This window comes from Anticarsia gemmatalis, chromosome 27 (assembly GCF_050436995.1).
Source record: "Anticarsia gemmatalis isolate Benzon Research Colony breed Stoneville strain chromosome 27, ilAntGemm2 primary, whole genome shotgun sequence".
NCBI lineage: Eukaryota > Metazoa > Arthropoda > Insecta > Lepidoptera > Erebidae > Anticarsia > Anticarsia gemmatalis.
The window spans coordinates 1,551,753-1,565,194 of NC_134771.1; the positions used below are offsets into that span (position 1 = coordinate 1,551,753).

General features: G+C 36.1%; 1 protein-coding gene across 1 annotated transcript in view; it reads right to left on the reverse strand.

Moving 5' to 3' along the window:
• The window catches only part of qsm (Zona pelucida superfamily protein qsm), a 70,714-nt gene extending 60,031 nt beyond the window's left edge, over positions 1–10,683 (reverse strand). Inside the window, exon 1 of the mRNA XM_076132242.1 lies at positions 10,492–10,683. The gene's annotated coding sequence lies outside the window, so the exon portion shown is untranslated. The remainder of the gene's footprint in view (positions 1–10,491) is intronic.
• Between the last annotated feature and the right edge of the window lie 2,759 nt (positions 10,684–13,442).

Below are 13,442 nucleotides of genomic sequence, written 5' to 3' on the forward strand. Positions count from 1 at the left end.
AACAATCAGCCTAGCCTTTCTTCCAACTATGTTGGAGTCGGCTTCCAGTCTCACCGGATGCACCAGTATTTTACATGAAGCGACTGCCTATCGGACCTCCACAACTCAGTTACCTGGGTTATAACACGATACCCTCCGGTAAGAATGGTTGTCAGACTTTCAAGCTTCTGACTACTGTTAACGACTGTCAAAGATCTTTGAAAATGACAGCCGGGACACTTTAACGTGCCTTCCGAAACACGGAGGCACTCGATATGTATAAGATGATCACTGTCAGTTACTCTTTCAGATCTGTCAGATGGTCAGTTTCTGACTACTGGTAAAGACTGGTAATTATTGAGAAAGGCTATAGGCTATATAATGGAGTGGAGTTGACTACCCGGCTGCTAGTGTTTTATATATTCTGCCATGTAAAGCGTGCAAATAATTATATGATTCCGTAAAAGTATCATCAAAATGACTCATCAGTTTCCGAGATGAGTTGGAACAAACCAAAACAATATTCAAACCGGTTTCTTTATTTTGGTATTTATTAATTTCGATTGTGACCTTAGAAAAGGGCAAGTTGATTTTATATAACAAATAGTATAACTCGGATTTAAGCAGAAAATTTGCCCGCGGCTTTGCCTAAATTTCGCTCTTTTCGGGGGGGAGGGAGAGGTGAATTTCCAAAAATCTTTAAGTGCTCCTCTACGTTTCCTAAGGAATGTTAATACCAAATTTCAAGTTTCTACAAATATTTAAAAATGTAAAATGTCATTGGTCATCGATTTCTCTAAAGAGTTGATGAAACTGGTATTTAAATGTCAAATGTTAGGTTTTTAGTAGTTTTAGCATATTTTAGTTTTATTTGAAAAGGATACAGCAGATTCGCTTTACGTGGTGTAGAATAGGATTGTTTACAAATTACATTACACTTAGAAAATTACTATTGTGTCGCGGGGACTTTTACAAACATACAAACAACGGACACAAAGCACAACCAGACCCGAAACAAATATTTGTGGATCGCACAAATAATTGTTCTGTGTGGGAATCGAACCCATGACCTTCCGACGTATTGGTTGGCTTTGCTATTATTCATACTTATTACTGTAAAATGTGAAAAAAATATTGCGAAATGGAAATAAAAATGTAATAAATCTTATTAATTAAAATGAGCATTCATTTACCCGGAAACAAAACGGTTAGTTCTAACAATTAAACGAGACTAACGATTATTTTAATTACCAATCAGTGCACCGGAATCGAACCCGGTCACGGTTGTGGAACACCACCGATGCGTTTGAAATCAGTTTACGGTATCACATACGGACATACATACATACATACATACAAATTGTATAGTGTGGTTGGTAGACCGTGAAAGAGTATTAGGGAGATGCGCTCATAGCCAGTTGCGTTTACTAGACGATCAGTGACCTTTGACGCGGCTATTTCTTAGATGGGTAGCTGTATAGTGGTGTTTAGGCTGAACGTCATAGTGCTCCGGACATTAAGTAGATGGGTGACCGCTTAGTGGTCTTCATACTTCGGAGGGAACGTTATAAATAGGCCTGTGTTGTCAATTAAGATGACATTCCTGCCGAAAACGTCTTTAGGATGGGTGGCCTGCTTGGTTTGAGCTGACCGTCTCCGAGCTTAGGAAATTTTATAGATGGGTGATCGTGGTATTTCAGTTCAGCGTGTTAGTGTCTAAATGTATTATTATTTGGTTTTGGTGGTCAATAATATAATGAAACGTTCATAGCCAGTTGGACTCATTGGTCGGTAAACGATCTTTAGGATAAGCAACGCTGCCGCGATTTTTTCTTAGATGGGTGGCCTCTTAGTAGTATTCTAGCTGAGTGTATCCGTGCTTCGGAAAGTACTACTAAGGTGCAACGCAGACGACAGACTATCCTTGACGCACTTTTTAGTCTGTGAAAATAGAACTTACGCAATTATATGTAGTAACGCGCCGGACTTTTTGCGCGTTGTGTGCGCATATAATGGCATAAGTTCTATTTTCACAGACTAAAAAGTGCGTCACGGATAGTCTGTCGTCTGCGCTGCACCTAAAGTGGGTAGTCAAGCCATATCAAAGGCTTGAACAACTTTGACACTACCTATGGCTAGGTTGACCATTAGCATGCAATAAAGAAAGCATCCGTTAGTGCACATAGTTTATAGATGGGTGGTCATCTGATGCAAAGTTAAGTTTTTTATCATATTAAGTCCAATAGAAATGATTTCCCATAATCTTCAGACAATTTCTCGTAATAAAAAGAAACTTATGTTAATTAGAGATAATGCGCGCTTACAAAAGAATAATTAGATATGGTTCACTGCCACTGTTTAACTACTTAGTAGAGAGTCTTGTAAACAAGGATCGAGACGTCCATAGCCAGTTGCGCTCACTGTTCGGTAAAGGATCTGTGGGTTAAGCAAACGTTGGCGCGGTCATTCTATAGATGGGTGACCGCATAGTGGTATTTGAACTGGGCGTCTCCGTGCTTCGGAGGGCACGTTAAAAGTCGGTCCCGGTTGTTGTCAATTAAGATAACAGTCGTTAAGCCACGTCAAAGGCTTTTCGGGCGGCTCGAACAACTTTGACACTAGGTTGACCACTAACCATACGATGAGAGAGAGAGAGCAATGATCGCAGCTGGTTGAGGTACATAGAATTCAAAAGTGGTCATCAGTGACCCGCAGACTTATGTAGCTGACGGTGGCCTGTTTGATACAGAGCGAGCTACTTTATTTTGGAAATACACAGAATTTTAAATTATAATCTGGATAAATCGTGCATGCGACTGCTGTGCAGAAGGCCTGTTGGTGCCAAGAATTGCCAATTTTTCTGTTAAAAAAAGCTTCGCGAATTGCCTGGAGTTGGCAAATTGAAGTAGAAGATCTCCTCTCTAAAGCCGTCGGTCCTGCGCCTGACCTCTCACTGGTCGTGTCGGTTATCCGTCCCACCAAACTAAGAGTGACGGAATAGAGAGTGTAACTGTGTATTGTGCACACACTTGAACACCATAAACGCAGTTCTGCACAGCCGTCGTAGCTGAATGTCGGCCAGAAGGACATTATTATTTTGGTTGTCATGTATGTTTACTTTTTTGCTTTCAAAACTTAACCATTTTGATGAATATTAGCCTAAAAATATTTGGAAATCCGAAAACAAACGTAATATTTTGAGCAAACAAATCACGTGAGCGGAGTCAGAGGCATGAGCTACCATCTAATAAAGGGCTGTATCATATTTGATTGACAAGCACCCACTGACATAGATAGCCACACGCACGGTTGTTAAGTGCTCTCTCAAGCACGGAACCTAACTGTGATACTACTATTAGGGGCCCGTGACTTACTACAAATTGTATTACATAGTGTATAGCAGTTATACCCGAGTGGTAGGTATATATTGCAAGTTCGAACCCGACACACCAATGACTTTTCCAAGTTGTGTGTTAGAAATAATTATCACTTGTTCTAACAGTGAAGGGAAATATGTTGATTCCACCTTGCATGCCTAAAAATTTGTATACTACATTTATCGAGGGCATGCAAGTCCCCAACCCGCAGTCTGTCAGCGTGATGGACAGAAGGGGTTATCCCTTCCTCGTTTGGGAGGAGACCTTTGCTCTGGGTTGAAAAAAAATTGCAGTACGTCCTACGCAAGAGGTATGCAGGTTCGAACTCAAGGCACGCACTAATGTCTTTTCGAAGTGATGTGTGTATTAGAAATAATTATCACTTGCTCTAACGGTGAAACACGAAAAAAAATCTAAGTTATATGGTAAATTAAAGTCATTAGAGACTAAAACATTACGCACTCATTTAACCCCATCAAAAAATACAACATTGTGACGTCACTATGTCGTATTTCTATACTAAAATGTGTTATTGACATAAAGTACTTAATTTGACTGGTACTTAACTACCCTATAAAATCCTGACATATTAATAAATAAAAGAACTAGAAATACACCATTTACTCGTTGTAAAAACGCATGTCTTTGAAGCATGTTTTATCTATACTTACTAATATTATAAAGCTGAAGAGTTTGTTTGTTTGAACGCGCTATAATCTCAGGAACTACTGGTCCAATTTGAAAAATTATTTCAGTGTTCGATAGTCCATTTATCGAGGAAGGTTATAGGCTATATATCATCACGCTACTACCAATAGGAGCAAAGTACCAGTGAAAAATGTTGCAAAAACGGGGAAATTTTTGACCCATTCTCTCTTATGTGACGCAAGCGAAGTTGCGCGGGTCAGCTAGTTTGATACTATATTTATTACGGAGCTTCAGAAGGTAATAAAAATGGCTGCTTTATTTTTATCATTTAAGTAACATGACAGTTACATGGATAATTTATTGAATTAGTTTGTTTTACATCGACAGGCAAGTTTAGTCTTTTCTATTAATTATTGCAGAACTTTTAATTACTATTTTTACAAGCTTTTATCTCTGACTTCGTCTGCGTGTACACGAAGTGTCGGAGTGAAAAATATCATATGTGTTAATTCAGGTTATAAGTTTGCAGTGTATCGCACATACATACATTATATGTACATAATATTACGCCTTTTTTCGATAGGCAGTGACAAAAACACGTTACTTGGTACAATCCTTACAAACTTACCTTGCTTCATTCACATCCATATATCTTGTCATTAGTGTAAGAAATTTCATTAAAATCCGTCCAGAAGTTTTTTTTTGTAAAATTAAACATACATACATCAATTCTCACCGACTTTCGCATCTATACTTACTAATATTATAAAGCTGAAGAGTTTGTTTGTTTGTTTGTTTGTTTGAACGCGCTAATCTCAGGAACTACCGGTCCGATTTGAAAAATTCTTTCAGTGTTAGATAGCCCATTTATCGAGGAAGGTTATAGGCCATATATCATCACGCTACGACAAAAAGGAGCAGAGTACCAGTAAAAAATGTTACAAAAACGGGGAAAATTTTGACTCATTCTCTCTTATGTGACGCAAGCGAAGTTGCGCGGGTCAGCTAGTTTATAATATTACGCATATCCGAGTGTTCAAAGCTTGTGCTTCCCTTGGAAGTGGTTGCAGGTTCGAACCCGAGACACCACCAACGTCTTTTCAAATTAATGTGTATTAGAAAATATGATTATCACTCCATAACTTTTAAACTTTTTAAGGCGAAGGATAACATCGTGATGAAACCTTGCATGCCTAAAAGTTGCATGCAAAGTTACCGCACTTGGTCAGCCTGGTGGGTTCAAGGCTCAAACTCTCTCTCATTGGAAGGTCACCCTTGCCCAGCAGTGGGACAGCGGTAGGTAAGAAAAAAAATATTCCAAATTGATTTTTTTGGGGTAAAAAGGTTAAGATGTTTAGTATAATTACTTTACATTTTTACCTCCTGATAATATTTCTCCGATATCGAACGAATATCATAAAATGAAAAAAAAAATGTTTTATTATAAATTGAGTAGTTATTTCTAAAAAAATAAAAAATGCACGGGCATCGAACCATGTTCACTGATGAAGCGATCATAAAGTTATGTAATGGACAATAATAAAAATATTATTTAGAATAAATTAGTTAAGAAAATAAATTGTTTTTTGCCATTAACAATGTTAGTCCCATGTAATAGGGGGTGAGCCTATTGCCATATACCGGGCACGTTACCAAACTCCGGACTACTATTGAAAATATTCTATTATGAATTAGAAAAGGCCTTGAGTCCACCACGCTGGCCAAGTGCGGGTTGAGGACTTTGCATGACCTCAATAAGTATGAAACAAATTTTAGGCATGCAAGGATTCCTCACGATGTTTTCCTTCACCGTTGGAGCATGTGATAATTATTTCTAATACACACATAACTTCGAAAAGTCTTTGGTGTGTTGCCTCGGGTTCGAACCTGGGACCACTTGCGTAAAAGGTGTTAACTTATACCACTCGGCTATCACTGCATTATAAATGCCAAAGTCGGACTATTTTTTCTCGACCCGAGAATCGCACCCCTAGACCACCTTGTGTGTATAAAGCAGGTCTTCACATAGACACTATGATCAATAGACCATAAGACAGGTACATTAACACGCTGAGATAAAAATAGCTTGAAAAACTTATATAAATGTTCTTACATTATTTCTTTACTTGAACGGCGGGGTGACTTTTTATAAATGACTAGCTGACCCGCGCAACTTTGCTTGCGATAAGAGAATCATAATTTTCCCCGTTTTTGTAACATTTTTCACTGGTACTCTGCTCTTATTGGTCGTAACGTGATGATATATAGCCTATAGCCTTCCTAAATAAATAAGCTATCCAACTGTAAAATAATTCTTTAATTCGCAGCAGTAGTTCCTGAGATTAGCGCGTTCAAACAAACAAACTTTGACGTGAGGTTGACCACTAAACATGCGATATTTAATCATAGAATCTATTCATAGATACATACATATATTTTAAAAAATCTTATTTACTTTAGCTTCTAATCGCAGCTTAGACCGGGTTGTAAAGTTTTACCCAAAAATAAGGACTTTTCGTAAAGCTAGTGCCGTATTAGTGCAAAATTTAAACAAAATCTGTTCAGTTTTGAAGAACATTGTACCTACATTATATGGGTTCTATATACTTTGCCCAACGATTATCCATTTCACTTGACACACGAAGAAAAATAAACCTAGATCAAATTCTAAGGATAAAAAACCAGTAAATCTAATCTAATGTATATTTAAAACTATGATGCTAACATGACATCATGAATTCTTAGTATTTCCTACGATTCTTATAACCTTCGTGGCAAATATTTTGAATATGTATTTATTTATGAAACTAGTTTCCGGATGTATTAAAGCGTTTTACATAATATAATGTTTGACAAAGACCCTTATGGCTGTGTGATCCGCATTTATGCCTAAATTATTGAACCGATTTAGATAAAAGCAATTGATCTTAATTGGATTAAAGGAGAATGGGCACTCTTGGGCGGTCGGCGGCCATTAATGAAAGTAGTGTCAAATTAAAGTAATGATAACTAGGAACAACTTTTACTAAAAACGTTTCGCTGCAATCCTTTCAGGAAACAATATATTGACATGTAAATATAATGGAATTTCATAGAACAAATACAATTTTTTCGTGTCTGTAATGCATTTAATGTTGTGTAATAACGTTACATCTTATTATAACGATTGCAATGCCATCAAAATGAACAATAATCGTAACTCGTATCTATCTATCATATAGTTCACCTAGTTTCAAAGTTGTTCAAGCCGCCCGAATGTTATCTTAGTTGACAACAACCGGGACCGACTTTTTACGTGCCGTCAAAAGCACGGAGAAGCTCAGTTCAAATACCACAATGCGGTCACCCATCTATAGAATGACCGCGCAAACGGTTGCTTAACCAACAGATCGTTTACCGACCAGTGAGCGCAACGGGCTATGAACGCCTGGTTTTTAAGCTGAGCATTCAAGACAGATAAGTCGTCTCAGTGAATATATTATAGAAGAGCAAGATGTTTACTTGTTACGATATTTATATATTTACATGTTATGATTGTTCGAATATTAATAATGTCTACATTTGTATGCAATAATATAAATAGTACTTTTTATTTAATCTCCGAATATAAGCCAAAAATATGTTTTTATACTATTAAAAGTGCTCAAAAACAAAAATGTATTTTGTTCGTCATATAAGTGCGTCGCGGCAATAAAACTTCTACACGGTAATTATAGGACTAAACTACATTAAAAAAACATTAAATCAAGTTTGGCCGCGGATCGCCCAGGCTCCATACTATTTTGCCCATTCTCCTTTTGAAAACCTTACAAAATGTTTAGTAACAACTACTTGTACATTATACCTGAATCATGAAATATAAATTTTCTAAAATAAAACCTTAACTCTTAAAACTTTTTGATAAACGATTAGTATACGTAAATATAGCACTTAATTGCTATATATAACTTGTGGTAAACTTAAGACCCTAACCCTTCCCTCGTTAGGAAGGAGACCTTTGTCCAGCTATGAAGTAGTTACGGAAGCAAAAAACGCAAATGATAAACAAATCAATAAGTAAAGTTCTTACTACCGGGCAAAAATGTCATTGCCGGGCAAAGTTATCATCACCAGGCAAAGTTGACAACTTTACAACCAACTTCTCACTAGAGGCGCTACTTTACCATCTGCCAATCATAGTCTACGCATGCTTACATTAGTATGTCTTTATGTGCATCTATTTATAATGGCTCCCATGTTTGACTTGCAAATATAATCACGCATACATAATAATATGCGTACAGAGAATTCATATCGTGTACAATTTATTATGAAGATATAGTTTCTATTTACATAGAAACTAGATAGAAGAGATAGATAGATATATATATATATATGTTCTCGTTTCTCATACAGGTGGGTCAAGAATAACACACAAATGATTTTTCTAAGTTATGTGTGTATTAGAAACAATTATCACTTGCGCTAACGATGAAGGAAAATATCGTGATGAAACCTTGCAAGCTCGCTTTTTCAACAGTTCTTGAAGGAATGCAAAGTCCTCAACCCTTTCCTGACAGAGTTAAATTTAGATTTGTTAAAATATGTTCAGTAGTTGGATAATAAACATTCATACATACAAACAAACTGTTGGAAATGCGGTAGTTGACGACCAGTCAAAAGTCTCTTTATGAAATATCAAAAACACATTTTAGTAAAGAAATATGATATAGTGACGTCACGGTGTCTTATTTTCGCTGGTATCAAATGAATACCTATTAAACTGTTTCAATCTGCAATAATAACAATTTCAAAATTATTTACGAAAATAATTGCATAGAGTTATCATTTTGGATGAACCTTTTAAGAGTACAAGTTTGATATTTTTTCGTTAACCCAGTCAACTACCCAATTTAAATAGTATAGTTTTACTGCTAAAGGTGTCATGTTATGTATGTATATATTTACTGCTAAAACTGTCTACCACTTACTGCCAGCAGTGCGTGATAGCACATAAGTTAACCATTTTATAAATTGAATTCGTTCGGTAGTAGTTTTTGCCTTGGGAAAAGTGTATTCAAGCAGTTTGAAAACAATGTAATTTTCCCATAAAACAATAGAATGAGGTCGGCTCTGCTGTTCCAAATTTATGTCTGTGTCTCTTTTTATTGCTCATAATTGGAAAGAGACGAAATGTATGTAAGAAATTTAAATTAATTGCAACTTTGCCCATCATTTTGTTGTCAGTGGTAGATTGGTTTTTGTTTTTTTGTACAAGATGATTAAATACTAACACGATAGTCTGACAATTTAGAGAGCTTTGGCGGGCACGATATATCTAGATTATTACAATCAGCTTAGCCTTTCTTCCAACTATGTTGGAGTCGGCTTCCAGTCTCACCGGATGCAGCTGAGTACCAGTATTTTACATGAAGCGACTGCTTATCGGACCTCCACAACCCAGTTACCTGGTTTATAACACTTCGGTGAGACTGGTTGTCAGACTTTCAAGCTTCTGTCTTCTGTTAACGACTGTCAAAGATCTTTGAAAATGACAGCCGGGACCTACAATTTAACGTGCCTTCCCAAACAGGAAGGAACTCGATATGTATAACATGGTCAGGTCACCCATCCATAGAACAACCTCGGCAAGTGTAGCTTTACCTTCGAGATCGCCCCTTTCCACCACTGATTCTGGATTTAAGCTTATATTAATATAAATGGTCATCAAAATTGGCTCAGATATTTAAACACAAAAACACAACAATCTTTTTCCTATTTCTGTCGAAAGAGGCAGAACTTTTTAGTTTGTTTGTAGAAGGCAATCTCAAGAACTACCGGACCGATTATAATCGATTCCTTATTAACATTCTTGGCTTATTATCTCGGAGTTAAACCGGAAGATAGCGATGTTTTAAAAACAGACCAAGTTGCGTGCAGAAGCTAGTATTAATGATGGTTTTATAAAAAAATCTACTTCCTACCAATAAAATTGTATTATTACTTAAAAAAATCATTTATTTTCTTGAAAAAATACATACAAACATACATAATATCACGCTATATAACCAAATAAGATAAGTAGAGATATCCAAAAGTCTCTCATACAATTTGTACCTTCTTCATACAATCAATAATCATCAAAATATATCGATTTACAGTTTCCCTAACACCCAGTTGAAAGATAAAACCTTATTACTACCAGACTTTCTCCATCTCACTCTCTCTTTCCACAGAAATCTGACCTCTCTTTCCCTCTTACTCAAAATAAGTTCCTGGAACTAATTGGTGACGAGCTTTTTAAAGATTTTGAGGTTATGTTGGAGCCTTCACATAAAAATACTGCATAAAGAACAACATCTTTAGTTCAACAAAGTAATACTACAAAAAAATACTTAAAAACCACTTTTACACAGTCTATCAATGATTTCAAAGTCTTAAGTCAACCTCAACTTAGTAAACTTACATCACCGATAATTTAACTTACAAAAAAGAAGAAAATACTTACTTTTTAACCAAAAAAACCAACACAGACACTTCACGGAAACCAAAAATGATATAACCTCAAAATTTTGACAGCTGACTTAGTGTTAAAGAGACTTTTTATTACTTTTTTGTTATAAATACATTATATGGTTTTTTAAAATGGCGGCTCGGACGTGTTGTCCGGTCGAATGCGACGGAGCGACTGGTTTCGCCTTGACTTGAATGCCTGATTGACTTAGGCTGCGCACACGCAGGTGTCTGGAAAACTGTGGTATGTTTATATTGAGAATTTTTTTCGATTACTTGTCCGGAGGAATAAGAAATTAATGTATCTATTGTATGGTTAGTGGTCAACCTAGTGTCAGAGTTGTTCAAGCCACCTAAAAGGCATTTAACGGCTTAAAGACTGTTATCTTAATTGACAAATTCGTGAGTTCGATTCCCACAGGGGACAATTATTTGTGCGATCCACAAATAATTGTTTCGGGTCTGGCTGTACTTTGTGTCTTGTGTCCGTTGTTTGTATGTTTGTAAAAGTCGCCGCGACACACGAGCAATTCTTAGTGCGGGAGTTGTCTTAAAAAAGAAAATACCTATACAGGTATTAATTGATAGGCAGTGGATTAGCTCGATTCTCTACCACTATCGACTGCCGAGAACTAGCTATCGAAAATATTGTATGACAATTGGTTGAGCGCCTCTAGCGGGCGTCGTAGAAACTATTTTTGCAGTACATTTTAAATGTCAAACTCTCGATACTCCAAACCAAATTTACAGAACCGCGTTACAGCTATAAGGAATTAATTATCTAATTCCCTGACCGGAAACCTCAAGTAAAATTTTATAAGGGAAACAAACCCGAGATTTCTTTGTTACAGTCACCTTAACTTATACAATAGTCAAAACCTCCTTAAACATAATAATACGACAATCAAAATCCTTCCTTATATTATAACCCCGGCTTAAACCAACAATGATAAATAAACACATTGTGTAACGACCTTTACAATACACGATTGCGAAGTAAAGGCTTCGAAGGCTGTGTGCAGCTTGGAAACATAACGACATATGTGCTGCAGACGAAAATACACCTTATAATCTTCAATATACGAGTCAATTTAGCTTGAGTTTAGAAACATTTGAAGTTAGTGTGGAGCTTGGTAACAAAACGACGTATGTGCTGCAGACGAAAATACACCTTATTATCTTTAAAATACGAGTCAATTTAGCTTGCGTTTGGAATACTCGAAGTTGGTGTAGAGCTCGGAGACAAAATGACTTAACTACTGCAAACGAAATTGTACATTAGGTTTTGTGTTTATGAGTCAATTTGGCTTGAGTTTGAGGAAATCGAAGTTGGGGTATGGGTTGAAAACGAAATGTTGTAACTACTGCACACGGAATTAAACTTTAGTGCTTCTAGTTATGAGTCAATTTGGCTTGAGGTTAGAAAATTCGAATTCGATGTGGGTCTTGGAAACAAAATGACGAAACTGCTGCAGACTAAACAGTACCTTAGAATATTTATGATATGAGTCAATTTCATTGAAATGGTGCTCGGATCACAGGCTGCATTTATTTTGGAATCAAACGGACATACGTTCTTCAAACGACATTGTACTCTAACACCTTTTCTTTTTAAGTTAATTTTATGTAAACTGCTGATGGCTTTGCGGACCATATTTATTTTGGAATTAAAACGACATCACTATTATAAATGAAATTAAACCGTAATGATCATATGTATATGATTTATTTTTAATAAAAAATGTTGAGTTATTAGAATATATTATAATCTTTAAATTACCATCTAAAACAAAGCTATACTTTAACACATTTCAATAAGAATAAAAAATTCTGTAAATTTCAAATAGCAACTTGACAACTAAACGACTTAACCTCCATAAGCAGCAACACACCTTATTACCGTATCACTAAGGTTCAATTTCACTTAACAGATCTTGGAAACAAAACAGTTTAAAGTAAAATCTAAAAGACATAAGAACATAATCACTTCTTACAAAACACAACCTTTTCATATTCGCTTTAAAGTCTAATCTTGCTGCAACTTTTCTAAGATTTTGTTGCCATTAGAAATGAAAATTTGTTCTTATATACATAGGGTAGGTTTTTCTGTGCATAATTTAAATACGAAAGCTTTTAATAAGGCTCTAACTTAACTTTATTTTAAAGAGAGTGTAATGAGTTTGTCAGTATGTAGAATAGGTGGTATGACGCAATTAAGGTTGTCACGCTGACACGTAAGAACTAGGTGTCGTGGGTTCGACTCCCACACAAACAAAACGGGTTTTTACCAGTAGTTTCGTCTTTTGTATGTTTGTTAGTTTCCGTATTATATTTTTATGCTTCTATCTTACTGTTATAGTAGCGGATTAACCGCTGAGCCAAAGTCCGTGATGTTTTGCAAGGATATAGTTTAAAACTTGGAATTAAATATAGGCTATTATCTTTAAACTATATACAACAACTGAGTTTAGGTGGAATATAGTAAGAAAAGTGACTCTACATTGATGGTTAGGTAACACTAGCGGCACGCCTCATCTTCACTCGAGTTACACCGAGCTAAACTTATAGAATAATACACTAAAACTTCTCTATCTATCGGTGAAAGATGCATCAAAATCCGTTCAGTTGATTTAGAGTTTATTATGGATTCGACAGACAGACAGACGAGGCGAGGGGACTCTTTTGTAATTGTTATCGTCACCATGACAACAATTATAAATGAGTCCCCTTTGACTGCTGATGAGAATACTAGGATGAAGGAACCGTGGGAGAAAGGTAGGTTCGATTCCCAGGTAGCGCATAGTAGTATTAGTTTCCCTGTGTAACAAAAAAAATATGTAAAATAATATAAAATACTAGCTGACCCGGCAAACGTTGTTTTGCCATGTAAATTAAAAAAAATATATTGTCACTTAGGGGTATGAAAAATAGATGTTGGCCAATGTT